Source organism: Chiloscyllium plagiosum, chromosome 21 (genome assembly GCF_004010195.1).
Source record: "Chiloscyllium plagiosum isolate BGI_BamShark_2017 chromosome 21, ASM401019v2, whole genome shotgun sequence".
NCBI classification, from domain to species: Eukaryota; Metazoa; Chordata; class Chondrichthyes; order Orectolobiformes; family Hemiscylliidae; genus Chiloscyllium; species Chiloscyllium plagiosum.
Genome location: NC_057730.1, coordinates 39357077 through 39370696, shown reverse-complemented (window position 1 = coordinate 39370696; position 13620 = coordinate 39357077). Strand labels below are relative to the sequence as shown.

At 39.5% G+C, this 13620-nt stretch overlaps 1 protein-coding gene across 6 annotated transcripts in view; it reads left to right on the top strand.

The window, feature by feature from the left end:
- The window catches only part of lmf1 (lipase maturation factor 1), a 598451-nt gene that overhangs the window by 456784 nt on the left and 128047 nt on the right, over positions 1-13620 (top strand). The window lies entirely within an intron of this gene.

The window sequence follows — 13620 nt, the reverse complement described above, 5'->3', positions numbered from 1 at the left end:
AATGACAATGTTCTCCCTCCAGTACTTACACAGATTCCACTTTACTGTGTTGCTACCCTTTGCCTTCATTGCTCCATGTGATAGTGAGTTTCATGTTCTTAAAGGTGTTCCTCCTGAAACAGTTATTGGGTTTATTGATTACCTTATAACTTTGATTCCCTCTCAAGATGAAGAATTTTCACCATGGCTAACTAACTATCTTAAAGTTTACTAATGGGTTTCCCTCAGGTCCCTTTTGTATAGAGGAGGCGCCAACTCACATTATGGTTCCACAGTCATCATTTGTCTATTGTGTTGTTGTCTGATACGGGTGACTTCCTCACTTGTGAATGTGTTTGAATTCTGGCAAGTTGCCATGTGCATCTATCATACTCAAGGCTACCAAGGGCAGAATGGTGGCTCAGTGGTTAGTACTGCTGCCTCACAAAACCAGACACCCGAGTTCGATTCCAACCTTGGCTGACTGTCTGTTTGGAGTTTGCCCGTTCTCTCCATGTCTGTGTGAGTTTCCTCCAGGTGCTCTGGTTTCCTCCCACAGTCCAAAGATGTGCAGATTAGGTGGATTGGCTATGCTAAATTTCCCATAGTGTCTAGGATGGACAGAGTAGGTGTGTCGGCCATGTGAAATGCAGAGATAAGGTACGGGATGGGTCTGGGTGGGATGCTGTTTGGAGGGTCAGTGTGGATTTGATGGGTTGAGTGACCTGCTTCCACACTGTAGGGATTCTATGATTCCTGTTCTTGCCTAATATCCATACGCACAGACTATTCAGCAGGGAGTTAATGGATAATAATTTGGAACCAAAGTCCTGGCTGAGATTGTTTGTTTCCTTTATTAAAGGAAGACAAAGCCAACTCCTTCATCCAACTGAAATATTTCCTGAGGTCAGCTAGATTGGGTTCAAACTTGTAATTTTCTGGAAGTATGTATATCCTAATTCTACGCTGAAGTTATCATACGTAATAATGGAGGATTCTCAAACAAACCTTTTGGTGAGATGTTAATTTGGGGTATGATCTACTCTTTCTGGTCCCATAGTGGTATTCCGAAGAAGAGCATAAAGTAGAGCAAGAGTCTCCTGGACATTATTTCTCCCTCAACTATCATTAAAAAAAAAGGACCATCCAATCATCTTGGTGTTTCTTACAGTACAACAGTGACCAAGTTTCAAAAAGTATACAGTTCATTATCAGGTGCTTTGGTACGTCTTCAGGTTGTGGAAGGCACTATGTAAACGCAAGCCTTTCTTATGATACAGCAAAGAGCAAACTTACAACATCCCAACACCCTATTGCTGAATAACAACAGCCGTTAGATGAAACTTACCAGCTGCAAACTCACCCTCTTTTCTCCTTGCTCCGTGTAACGTTTTACATCCAAATAGTCTCAAATTACTGATGGTCAGCCAGAAAGGAATCAAACTGTATCCAGACTTTCTGAGCCAAGAATCTCAAAAATTTCATTTTTATATTAAAGAGCTGTTTGCTTATCACATCTGTGGGCTTATCACATTGGTGGTCACATGGTTTGTTTATGAAAGATCCCATTTTCAAACAGAATCAAAATTTTCATCAGCTGTTCCCTGGCAGATACATTTGGGACACATGAACTGGCTAAAATTTCATTACAAGCTTCAGTTCCACAAAAATAGAATTTGTTTATTCCTGTGGGCATTCTATAATAGGAACATTAAAGTTGGAGTATGCTATTCAGCTCCTTGAACCTTCTCTGCCAAGTAAGAAGATCATGAATGATGTTCACCTCAATCTCATTTCGCTGCCATTACTGAATGTTCTTATCCAAGAAGAATCGTGGTCAAGAAATCTTCAGCTGAATCCCCATCATCAACAGCTTTGCTGAGGAGCTTTTGACCAGTCTTTGGCTTAAGAATCCAGTCCTTCTCTGATTTGCATGGCTGTAATTTTAAGATTATGTATCTTTGCCTTGATTCTCCCACCAGAATGAACAGAGGAACATACCCCAAAGATTTTTTTTAACATTTTAAACAGCCAGGGTCAGACCAGACTTCAGTCATTATCGTCAAGCAAGCTAAGCATTTTACTCGTAATAATATTTCTGAATAACGAAACTACTATTATCATATTGTATTCCTATTTTAATCATTTCTTATTGCTACTATGAAGCAGATTTTAGAAGTTCAAGCATCAAATTCACAGTTGCATGTGGTAGGATCATATTTTGAAAATATAAAGGTGTGGATATAATAGTTGATTAGTGACCTCATGATTTTCCTTGCAAAATTATGCAAGCAATGAATTAGATGTAACAATTTCCGTGGCTATTATATGCTCCCATTCCAGAGTGCCCTCCCAACTTATCCCTGAATGAACTGATTTTGCTGACAGTGCTACAGCTTTCAATAAATATTTAGTAAGACTGACCCAAATGTTTGACAGAACTTGCTAAAGTTCATTTGGCCTTGGAGATTCATTGTTTAATAGAAATTGCTGGTGATATTGCTGGTCTGGGAGTATCAATTGTACTGGCCAATGTTTCTCCATCGATCAACATCACTAAAACTGATCTTACTATGCGTTAAGTTGGCTACCTCATTTCCTATGTTACAGCAGTGACGATACTTCAAAATGTCTTCATTGGCTGAAATGCATTTTGGCATGTCCTAATGTTGTAAAAGGTGCGATGCACATTCAAATCTATATTTTAGACTCGATTGGAAAATTGGGTGTGCAGCTCCTTAACTGAACAGTGTGGTTATTTAATCCAATCTGCCCAGACAATTCCAGGCCAGTTCTGCAAAGTATGAGTTAACATTGAAATTTGTTGCTGGGGAGTCAAATCAACATGATGCAAAGTAAACAGTCAAAGTAATTCGAAGTAATAATCGGAGGAAAAGTTGGGCTTGTATGCCTTAATAATTTGTTTGCCTTAAAAGTTATGCACCTAGCATGCACCTGTGGCACAACCCGTGTCAGGAAAACCACAATTGTCTCAGATATCACACATATCATAATTGCTTCAGATTTTCCAAGACAAGAACACATTTTAACACTTACATCATTGTCTCTAAGAAGTTGCCAAGTTCTTTACAAACCGTCTTTGGTCAGCTTGCTTTCACGCTGTCCCCAGCTTCTCGAAGAATATATCTGATGATTCATGATGAGCAAGGCTGTTAGAGATTTATTAGTCATCTCCAAAGCCATTACATTTTAGAATGCCATGTTTAAAGGTTCCTGCGCTACAATAATTCTCAACCATTGCTAGTTCTTTTAACATTTATGGAGCCTTTGCAACATAACAGTTTCCAATAAATGTTTTTTTTATTTGAGGCAATTAATCTCAAAAGTTCCACCTGTTGCCTCTTCTAAAAATTATGCAGAGGTTTGATCTTTAAGAAAGCTATCAATATGAGCAAGTATCCCATTTATACTTTGCTTCTGAAGCCCTGATTTTGTTGAGGGAGTGCAGGAATGTTATGTGTTTATTCATGTGCTGTACTCCAACTGTTCTGCAAAGTGACCATTTTTTTATATACACTGAAGCTGGTGAATGGCTGAATAGAGTGGAATGTTTAAATAAGTTTGATGCTGCAGGAGGTGACATTTTTTGGGTGAAATGATAAATTGAGGACTTGTCTCAGGTGGATCTAAAAGCACTAGTTTCAAAGAACGTAGAAGTTTGCCCTGTTTCTTGACAATACTAAACCCCAGTCAACACTACTTGAAAAAAATGACCTGTTCATTGTCATATTGTGGGAACTTGTTTTGTGCAAATTGACGTCCAGGTTTCTTAAATTACACATGATTTCACTTCAAAAGTACCTTATTATCTGTAAAGCACTTGAAATTCATTAAAGGTGGTGTATACAGTCAGTCTTTTTTCACTAACTTTAATGGATAGAAAATTGCCTGTGATATCCCAATAGATGAGCAATGGCAGTTATGAATCATTAGATTGTAAAATCACCATTTATATATGTCTGTACCTTCTTTAGATGAATGACAACTAGTTATTCCAATTCAGTACTTAAAATAACTCCAAATGCTAATGTGGAAGATGAGACATCCAAATATTACTTTTACAATAGCTAAGTGAAACAATCAGTTACATTTTTATTACACCCCAGTGACCTACGAATGTCTTGATAAGTGATATCTGGAGTGGATGCTCTTAAAGGATAGTGACTATCACAGGAATGATAGACCAAGCTTTGTTAATGTGCATTTGAACATTGAAGAACTGTTAATTTTGTGAAACATGACCTTAGCAAATAACTCACACCTGCAGTATTATTGAAGAAAAGAAAAATCATAAGTCTAACTCTTTAAGAAGCATACCCTGGAGGGAAGTGTCACTCAAACTAGCTTCAATACACTTGGTGCAATTTTTCCTTTCTCTGTATGGTCAAGATGCTTTTTGTAATAAAAGACTATCAATTGACACAGTGAATAAGTATAGCAGAATGGAGAGATTTCTCTGTTAATTGTAAGGGAAACACACTTTTAATTAACAAAACAGAGTGGGGATGGAAAGAACTCCAAAGTGACCGGAAATTTGGTACTAAAGCAGTGACTAATGGATTATTCCATGTTCATCACTGTATTCTGTTACATCCACCCAACATAGCCTGGAGATAAAACATGACCCTTTCATATGCTGGGATATTCTGCAGGACTCGGCCCATACTTTTGATAAGCTAGTAACTTGTTTTTGTTTTCTCCCCCAAGTCTTGAGCAAAGACTATAAGAATATAGTTAGACATAACCACATTTTTAAGGCATTAGTCACAAGGAAGATCTCTTAGCATTTCCATAGTTAGGACCTTGGGGCCTGTGCATTCAAAAATTAATTGATGGATTTAGAAAGCTATTTTCAAATTGATTATATCTAACAGGCCAGTCCCACAGTGAGTTCAGTAAAGTTGTTAGTAAACAAATCTTACATCTCGTGCATTTTTCCTCTTTCCTTTACTTCAACTAATCAGTCAATGTTTTTGACACAGCTGGAAGGCTGTGCTCGATTTTATGGTGAATCAGTTAAAAGTAGGCATTCCATATAATTACCATTTGAGGCCTTATTCCCAGGTAATAAACAGTTGATGATTGGAGCTCTTACTGTGCCAAGCTGAAGTTTCAATATATTCAGATATGTTTACTCCTCCCTATCTTAGCTAGAGGCTAGGAGCAACACATCTCTCCCGTTTGATTCAAGTTAGTGATTGGAACTTATGGCACTGAAAAGATTTTGAGATGGAGTGAAATTGATTTGGGAGATGGGTAAAGCAGGCTGAGATCAAACCAGCAAAGCATTTTGACTTCTGAATTACCTGCTTTGCAGTGAGGTGAACTGGAGCCCTGTTTCAGTTAGTTTGTGGTAAATGACATTTGCATATGGGGGTGCATTTATTGTACAACGCTTCCTCTGTCAATGTGCAGCTAACTTGGCAGAGTCTCTGAACTAGACGTACAGTACAATAAGGGTCTAGATTAGAGTGGTGCTGGAAAAGCACAGCAGGTCAGGCAGCATACAAGGAGCAGGAAAATTGACATTTCAGACAAAAGCCCTTCATTAGGAATAGAGCAACTCTTACATGGTGGGAAGTGCCTTTCCAACAGAGATTCTTTGGTCTGTATGCAGCAGTACCCAACTACAGGAGAAATCATAGAATCATATAACACAAAAACAGCTTTATTACCTCTTGTGGCTGTGTCATATCTTTGAAAGAGCTTTCTTACACTCCCTCTCTTTCCTCATGACCCTGTCAAAGGCTCATCTTCAGTTTCAAACTGACAATGATTATTTTTCCATTGCTTTCTCAGAGAAAGCAAAATTTGTAGTGTTATGGCGGTTAACTTGGTCCAATCAGAGTGTCAGAGGTTCTGTTCACTCTGAGAGCCTGCTCTGAGGAAACTGGGCCAGTGTCAGTGTAAATAATGAGTCACTTGGTGACAGAATACTGACCTCAGTGGAATTATTTCAGTGGCGACGAGAGAAAGAAAATACACTCCTGAAGAAACTTGCTTGCAACAGTCATCTTTGAATTGGAGTTAGCATTTCAGGCATCATGCCGTTATGTAGGAAGGTTGACTCGTTTGATCTTACCGTCAAAGATTGGGCCCAGTATGTGGAAAGAATGCATTTTTTTTTTCGGGCACATAACATTGAAGCAGATGAAAAGCAATGAGCAATTCTACTGACTGTTTGTGGACCTATAGCTTTATCAGTTAGTAGGAGTCAGTGGCAACAGATGCTGAAACCTTTCAAACGTTGAAGGATTTGGCTACGGAATATTATGACCCAATTCACCTCTGATTCTGACACACTATTGGTTTTATTTGCAGTTCAATCTGTAGAGGGACTTTTGACGAGAAATGTGACTTTGGTTTAACCCTTAATGAGATGCTAAGAAATCGTTTGTTTAGTGGGAATAATGATGTAACCCTGCAAAAGTGCCTACCAGTTGAAGCCCAACCGGATTTCAAACAGGCACTACAATGGACTTTGTCATTAGAAAATTCAGCAAGTAAAACATATAAGTTACAGGATATACGAATGGAAATAGGTACCCTTGTCAGTCCGACTAAGCTTGGGGAACACCATTTGAATGAAGGCAATAGCATAGCCTCACTTAGGTCATATCCTGAACAAACGATTCCAGGTCAGTCCACAGCAAACCGCAAAACACAGCCATGCCTCAGCCAAACGGTTAAAATTTTCTTCAGGATTTGCCAGCAAGCCATTGTAGTTGCTGCTGGTATGCGGACTTGATATAGCAAACGAGTCCCACTAGGCCAGAATTGAGAGAGAGAACTCAGTATCCAGGAGAGTGCACACCCTGGAAAGCCCACCTCCATCTGGCTTAGAACAGTTAAATTATTTAGCAATGCCCAAATCAGAACCAATCAAAATAAATGTCTGGTGAAATGGTCACTCGGTTCTAATGAAGTTTGCTACCAGTGCAAGCTGTCTCAGTGATTGCAGAACCAGTCTTTAACAAATTCACTCTGGACTCCAACCCTTAAGTTTGACTAAGACCTCGGCCCAATTAAGAATCTATACCGAAGTAATTTTACAGATGGAGGGTACAACTTCAGTTTCAGTCTTGAATAAGAAGCAGCTGGTTCAGTTACCACTGATTGTGGTAAAAGGCTTGGGCCCAAGCTTGATGGAGTGAATTTGCTTGAGAAAGGTCCATGTTGATTGGCTCAACGTTTTTTTGTGAAATCCTGAGTGAAATCCTAATTAAATACCAAGATGATTTTCAGGATGGTCTAGGGACTAACAAAGTAGCCAAGGTCATGTTGCATGTTGACCAAGGAAGCAATTCTGTGATTCCATAAGGCCCACCCAGTGCCATTTGCCTTACGGGCAAAAGTAGAGCCAGAAATAAGGAGGCTGGAAATCGAAAGAATAAACATTCTTTGGAAAATTAAGTATGTATTACAGACATCATAAACCTGTGAGTTTTTGTATCATGTTGTTCAGACTACCTATGGAAGCAAACAATTGAAGTTTGAAAAAGCTTCACAGTCCATTTTGTAGTTTAATGTTAAGAATATATTTTGCCACAACAATCAGAAACTGTTTTTTTTCTGACTTGATACTTTCTGTGCTGCTGGTTTATTCCCCAAGTGAAAATTCATTGTTGAGGTCTTACTTTGCTCAATGAGCAGTGCACTCCACGAAATACAGAGAATGTTACAAATGTGCCAGCAATTCCACTGCATTGTGTGTAAATGGACTCTCACTTCTGTAACATTGCCAACTTTAAAAATTTCACTGCAGGTCTGCAATTATCCACAGGATATCATTTCAACCACATCCATGTGGCTCATTGCAAAGAAATGACCACTCTTCATGTATCAGCATAGACAGTGCGTAGCATCAGGGTATTTAAAAAAGTATTTAGGGGCTGAGTCAATTTTCGTCGAACTCTCACCCAATAACCTTGTTCAACTTTTGCTCCCGCTATCCCAGAGGACTGCTTGAGACCAAAGATCTATTTTGTAATCTTCCAAAACAGCTTACTGAGCTATTGAGGAGTTTTTTTTTAACTCATACATGGTTCTTTTCCTATCGATTTAAGGGAAACCACAACATTTAGTGATGAAAGAAAATGATAAGGCTTTCTATTATGAACTTTAGGTCATGGAGAATTTGAGGTGTCATTCCATCATTTCTGATTGGGATACCAGTGTTAATTCCGGGAAATGTTACACTGTTCAGAATCACAATCTGGATTAAGTGCTATAATTCTTCTGAGAGTGTGTTATGTAAGGAAGACAAATGAGAGTGTACTGGTGCCATTGAATATCGTAACTAAAAACTATAGAATTTTTTAAAACCCCATTTGATGATAGAAAAATCAGATGTACCTGATCTAGAATATAGAATTCATGCTTTGATCAGGGTGGTTGGTGAGAATGAATTAAAGTTGCCATAGTTCCAGAGGATCCTGGGGTTGCTCTCACAGAGAGAGACAACTGGCTGTGGTTTAACCTGAGGGTCAATACACCTCAGGCAAGGGGTGAGGTCAAGAAGGTGAAACCTTCATAGTGACCTCAGCTGGAGCTGGAATTAAACCTGTGCTGTTGACAACACTCTGCATCACAAACCAGCAGGCCAGAATGCAATTAAATGGTAATAGAAAGTCCGACAAGAAGTAATAGATTTCTCATGGTTTATGCAGAACTGTCCATGCTGATGGTAGACAGCAATATTTCTCCATTTCCTTTACTCTGTAGTTCGTGGTACTAAACAAAGCATTTGCTTTTCACTTATTTCACTTTCGGAGACTGTAGGGAAGATATTTCAATGCTAGTTACAAGTGCTAGACATGGCTAGCTGGCAGTGCAATACTTCCTGAGACCAGCTTATTCAAAAGATTAGCGTGAGATATTAGCATAGTTTGGATTTGAGTTGGGAGCTAGCCCAATGGTGCAGACAGAAAACCTTGTTGACAATGCACTGTAAACTGTTGTGTCTCTTGAAGGTAAGTGGCTGTCACCTTGAAAACTTTTTGCCTAGTCAATGGTCAAGAAAAGAAACAACAGGCATAAAGCGGAGTCTGGGGCAAGAGATTATAAGTTTGACTGAAGAAGTAGATGTATCACTGCACAAGAGAGCAGCTCTCTTTGGTATTCCAGTGCATCCTCCTACCTTTCAGGTGCTAATGGTCAAGCTTAATGATCTGTTCAATGCCAGTATTATAAGAAGTTGCCTTTTTTTTGGTGGTAGTATTTTAATATTGGTAGCGGATTGACCAATTAATAGAAACAGAGGGCTGGGATCAGGGGGGGTGGGCATTTTCAGGATGGCAACCTATAAGTGGAGTGCTCAGGAATCAGTGCTGAGCCCATGATTATTTACAATACATATCAATATCTTGGCCGAGGAAAGTGAATGTGCTATAACCAAGTTTGTGGATGACACAAAAATAGGTTGGAAGACAAATAGTGAGAATGACACAAAAACTCTGCAGAGGGTTACGCTCTGGTTTAGCAAGTGGAAAAGCATAGTAGTTCAGGCAGCATCCAAGGAGCAGAAGAGTCAATGTTTCGGGTATCAGTCCTTTGTCAGGAATGCACTCCTGATTAAGGGCTGATGCCCGAAATGTTGGCTGTCCTGCTCTTCGGATGCTGCCTGACCTGCTGTGCTCTTCCAGCACCACACGTTTTGTCTCTAATCCCCAGCGTCTGCAGTCCCCACTGTCTCCAAGGTTTAGCAAGTGGGCAAAAATTTGGTCGATGGTGTATTATGTGGGAAAATGTAAGGTTCTGAACTTTAGCAGGAAGCCTAGAGGAACTGAATATTATTTAAATGGAAAAAGACTGTAGAAAGTTACAAAACTGGGGGATTTTGGGAGTCCTCATGCATGAATCACAAAAAGCCAGCATCCATGTTCAGTAGGTAATCAAAATGGAATATTAACCTTTATTTTAAAGGAATAGAGTATAAAAAGAAGGGAGGTTTTGCTAAAATTATATGACACCCAGAATGTTGTGTACAATTTTAGGCCCTTTGTTAAAATACTGGAGGCAGTGAAGAGAAGGTTTGCTAGAATGATACCGAGTATGGAGGGAGTGTCTTTATCAGGAGGGGTTGAGTAGGTTGGGCCTGTACTCATTGGAGTTTAGAAGAATGAGAGGCAACTTTATTGAAATATACAAGCTTCTTAGCGGACTTGACAAGATAGATACGGAGGCCCCCGTGGAAAATGAGATGTTCTTCCAGCTTGCACTGAGCTCGCTGGAACACTGCAGCAAGCCTGCAACAGAAATGTTGTTGTGGAACATCATGGTGTGCTGAGCTGGCAGGCAACTGGAAGCTCAAAGTCATCTCTATGAACACAACATAGATGTTGTGTGAAGTGGTCACCCAGTCTGCGTTCCATCTCAATGTAGAAAAGGTCACACTGAGCAGCAAGTACAGTAAGTTAGAATGAATGCAGTGCAGGTAAGTTGCTGCTTCATCTGGAAGCGATGCCTGAGGCCTTGGATTGTGAGAAGGGACGAGATAAACAGGCAGGTGTTACACCTTCTGCGATTGCATACGAAGGTGCCATTGGGGCTGTCGGGAATGGAGGAGGAGTGGGCCAGGTTGCCTCAGAAGGAACAGTCCCTACTGAATGTTGACAAGGGAAAGGAGGGGAACATATGTCTGGTCATGGCACACATCTGGAGGTGATGGAAAGGGAGGCTTACAATTCTTTGGGTGCGGAGGCTGGTGGAGTGGTAGGTGAGGATTAGAAGGACCTTATTGTTGTTGTGGGAGGGCAGAAGTACGGGAAATGTGTCCGACACAGCTAATACCCCTGTCAACTACAGAAGTGGGGATGATTTGGAGATGCTAGTTTTGGACTGGGATGTACAAAGTTAAAAATCACACTACACCAGGTTATGATCCAACTGGTTTAATTGGAAGCACTAGCTTTCAGAGCGCTGCTCCTTCAACCACCTGATGAAGGAGCGACACTCCGAAAACTAGTGCTTTCAATTAAAACTGTTGGACTATAACCTGGTGTAGTGTGATTTTTAACAGAAGTGAAGAATCCTACTAGCTTCCCTAGTCTCTGCACATGCCCAGTTCCTATTCTTTGTCACTCTATAACAATTGCTCCCTCTCTGCCTCGTCTCCTAGAATACATTAACCTCACATGTCAACTTCTGGACCAGGCAAATATTGAGTGCTCCCATTAAATTGCACCAAACTAATATCAGCAATCGAACAGCTGCATCCAAACTGAACAATGTATTACATATCCATCACATGTGTTGTTCTTCAACATTGCAGTTTGAAATTTGATGACTACACGCTGTAATTGAGACGCTTCATTAATTGAATTAGAAAGAAAAATTGTCAAGCAATAAAAGTGGCGGAGAGTTATTAATGCTTATGTTAGTGTTAATTCACTTTCCAACTGTTTAAAAGTGCTCTCGTGAGCGAAGATTCACGTGAAACTGATTCCAGCAGATTAGAGTATATGGAGAGAACCATATTTTAAACATGAAGTGAGATTTTGGTTGCATTAAAGTATCAATAAGAGAATTTTTATTTAGTATAGGGTATAATTTGCCTGTGAAATAGCATTTAGTCAATGTTGCTTTTAGCTTTTGTTTCTTAGTGTAAAAGTTTTAAAACTTGAAATCTTGTGCAAATCTTTAAATTGGCCATTGAGAATTTTATTTTCTAAATTATTCAATCTCCATGGGAATTATAATCAAAGAATCATAGAATTTTACAGTACAGAAAGAGGCCATTCAATCCATCGTGTCTGTACTGGCTCCCAAAAGAACCATCCAGCTAATCCCGTCCTCCAGCCCAACCCCATAGCTCTCTAAATTCATCACTGAGTTTGATTATTTTTGAGTGTTGTGGTAAGCCACAGAAAAAATTAACTGTTTAATCAAGGTCTCATTTTTGACATAGGGCACTTGATGTCTCTGCCATGGCTATTATAAGGCTTGTGATCAAACTGAATGCTATATTCCATCTCCAGTGAACTCCCAATCCTTGAAGAGATTGGCTTTGAGAACACTTCTGAGCTATCCAACTGTACCTCGTCCTGTCCTCCATCTTGGTATTTGTCGATCTGTTCAGTCACAGAGGATATCACAAAAAAGTTAAATTCTGGTCAGGTCAATGGCCCCATTTTTTTTCCCAGGAAGATTTGCTTCTTCACAACAGGATAAAGAACCTAGACTCTTAATTTTTTAAAAAGGAAATGCTCCTTCTGTCTAAGATGTTGGGAAGGAATGTGCCAAATTGAAGAACTGGGTGACTATATTTCTTATTGGCTCTGAGTTTTTAATATGTAATGAATATCCCAGGAGATTACATAATTGTGCAGATGTGTTGGGTGAGGACTTCTGGACTCCCTCTTAGTATAGATACTCCAAGCATTACTAATGTGGGGCAGGCTTGATAGCCAGTTACGTTTTTGCTGCCAGTGATTTTTATACATTTGTAAATGTTCTAAGATTGACAGCTGATTAACTTAGAGGAGAAAGTGAGGTCTGCAGATGCTGGAGATCAGAGCTGAAAATGTGTTGCTGGAAAAGCGCAGCAGGTCAGGCAGCATCCAGGGAACAGGAGAATCGACGTTTCGGGCATAAGCTTTAACTTTTTTCTTCATTCCTGAAGAAGGGCTTATGCCCGAAACGTCGATTCTCCTGTTCCCTGGATGCTGCCTGACCTGCTGTGCTTTTCCAGCAACACATTTTCAGCAGCTGATTAACTTAGGACAGGTCGATAATCCTGATGGAGTTTTCAGGTCTGTATCCATCTATGCAATTGTGAGTACATACCGTAAACCATACTAATATGCAAGATTATTGCAAGAAAGTGGTTTAATTTTACAATGCATTGCTTTCTCTGACTGGAATGTATATTAGCACTTTGGGTAAGGCCAGATAACCCAAATTCATTTATTGTCCAATTTTTCTGATTAATTTTAATGAACTGTGAATTGGTCACAATGGCTTGTTGCATCCAGTCAGCTGATATGCAAGGTCCCAAAGTTATAAGAAATGATCCCAGCACTTTCAAACGGCAGATAAATCTGCTTCCACCATAAATTCAGTTCTTCATTTTCATCAAATTATTATCTTCCCCAATGGCCATGCTTCTTATGTCTCATCATTCTCCTCACTTTTCAGTCATGGAAAATGCCAGAACCATTTTTCAGAAACTATATGTTCTGTTTCAACATGTACACTAAACTCCTCTTTAAGAAAATTTCAAAATATATGTTAAATGTTCAAATAACAATACATTCTCTTAGATATAGGTCATGCCATGTAGTCATAGGACCAATAACAGCATTGTTTGATTTCAAAACATTAGGAACAATTTTCAGACTCCTCCTACTGTGTCTCTGAAAAGGGAGCAGCGGGAAAATTATTTTTTTAAAAAAAGCTACCACTGCAACAGTGGAACCTGACTGAGTTTCTGAAGGGACCTTAAAATTATTCTTCAGCAAGGGCTTTGAAGTTTACTTAGAATATTACATCCTGAAACTGTATGCATGGCCTTTTGAAATGATGTTTATTTATTCTGACATTTAGGAATCTCCTTTATGAAATGATCTTATTGATAGTCAACAGTCCTGTCTTCCCACCTGAGCCAGCTCCCATTTCATC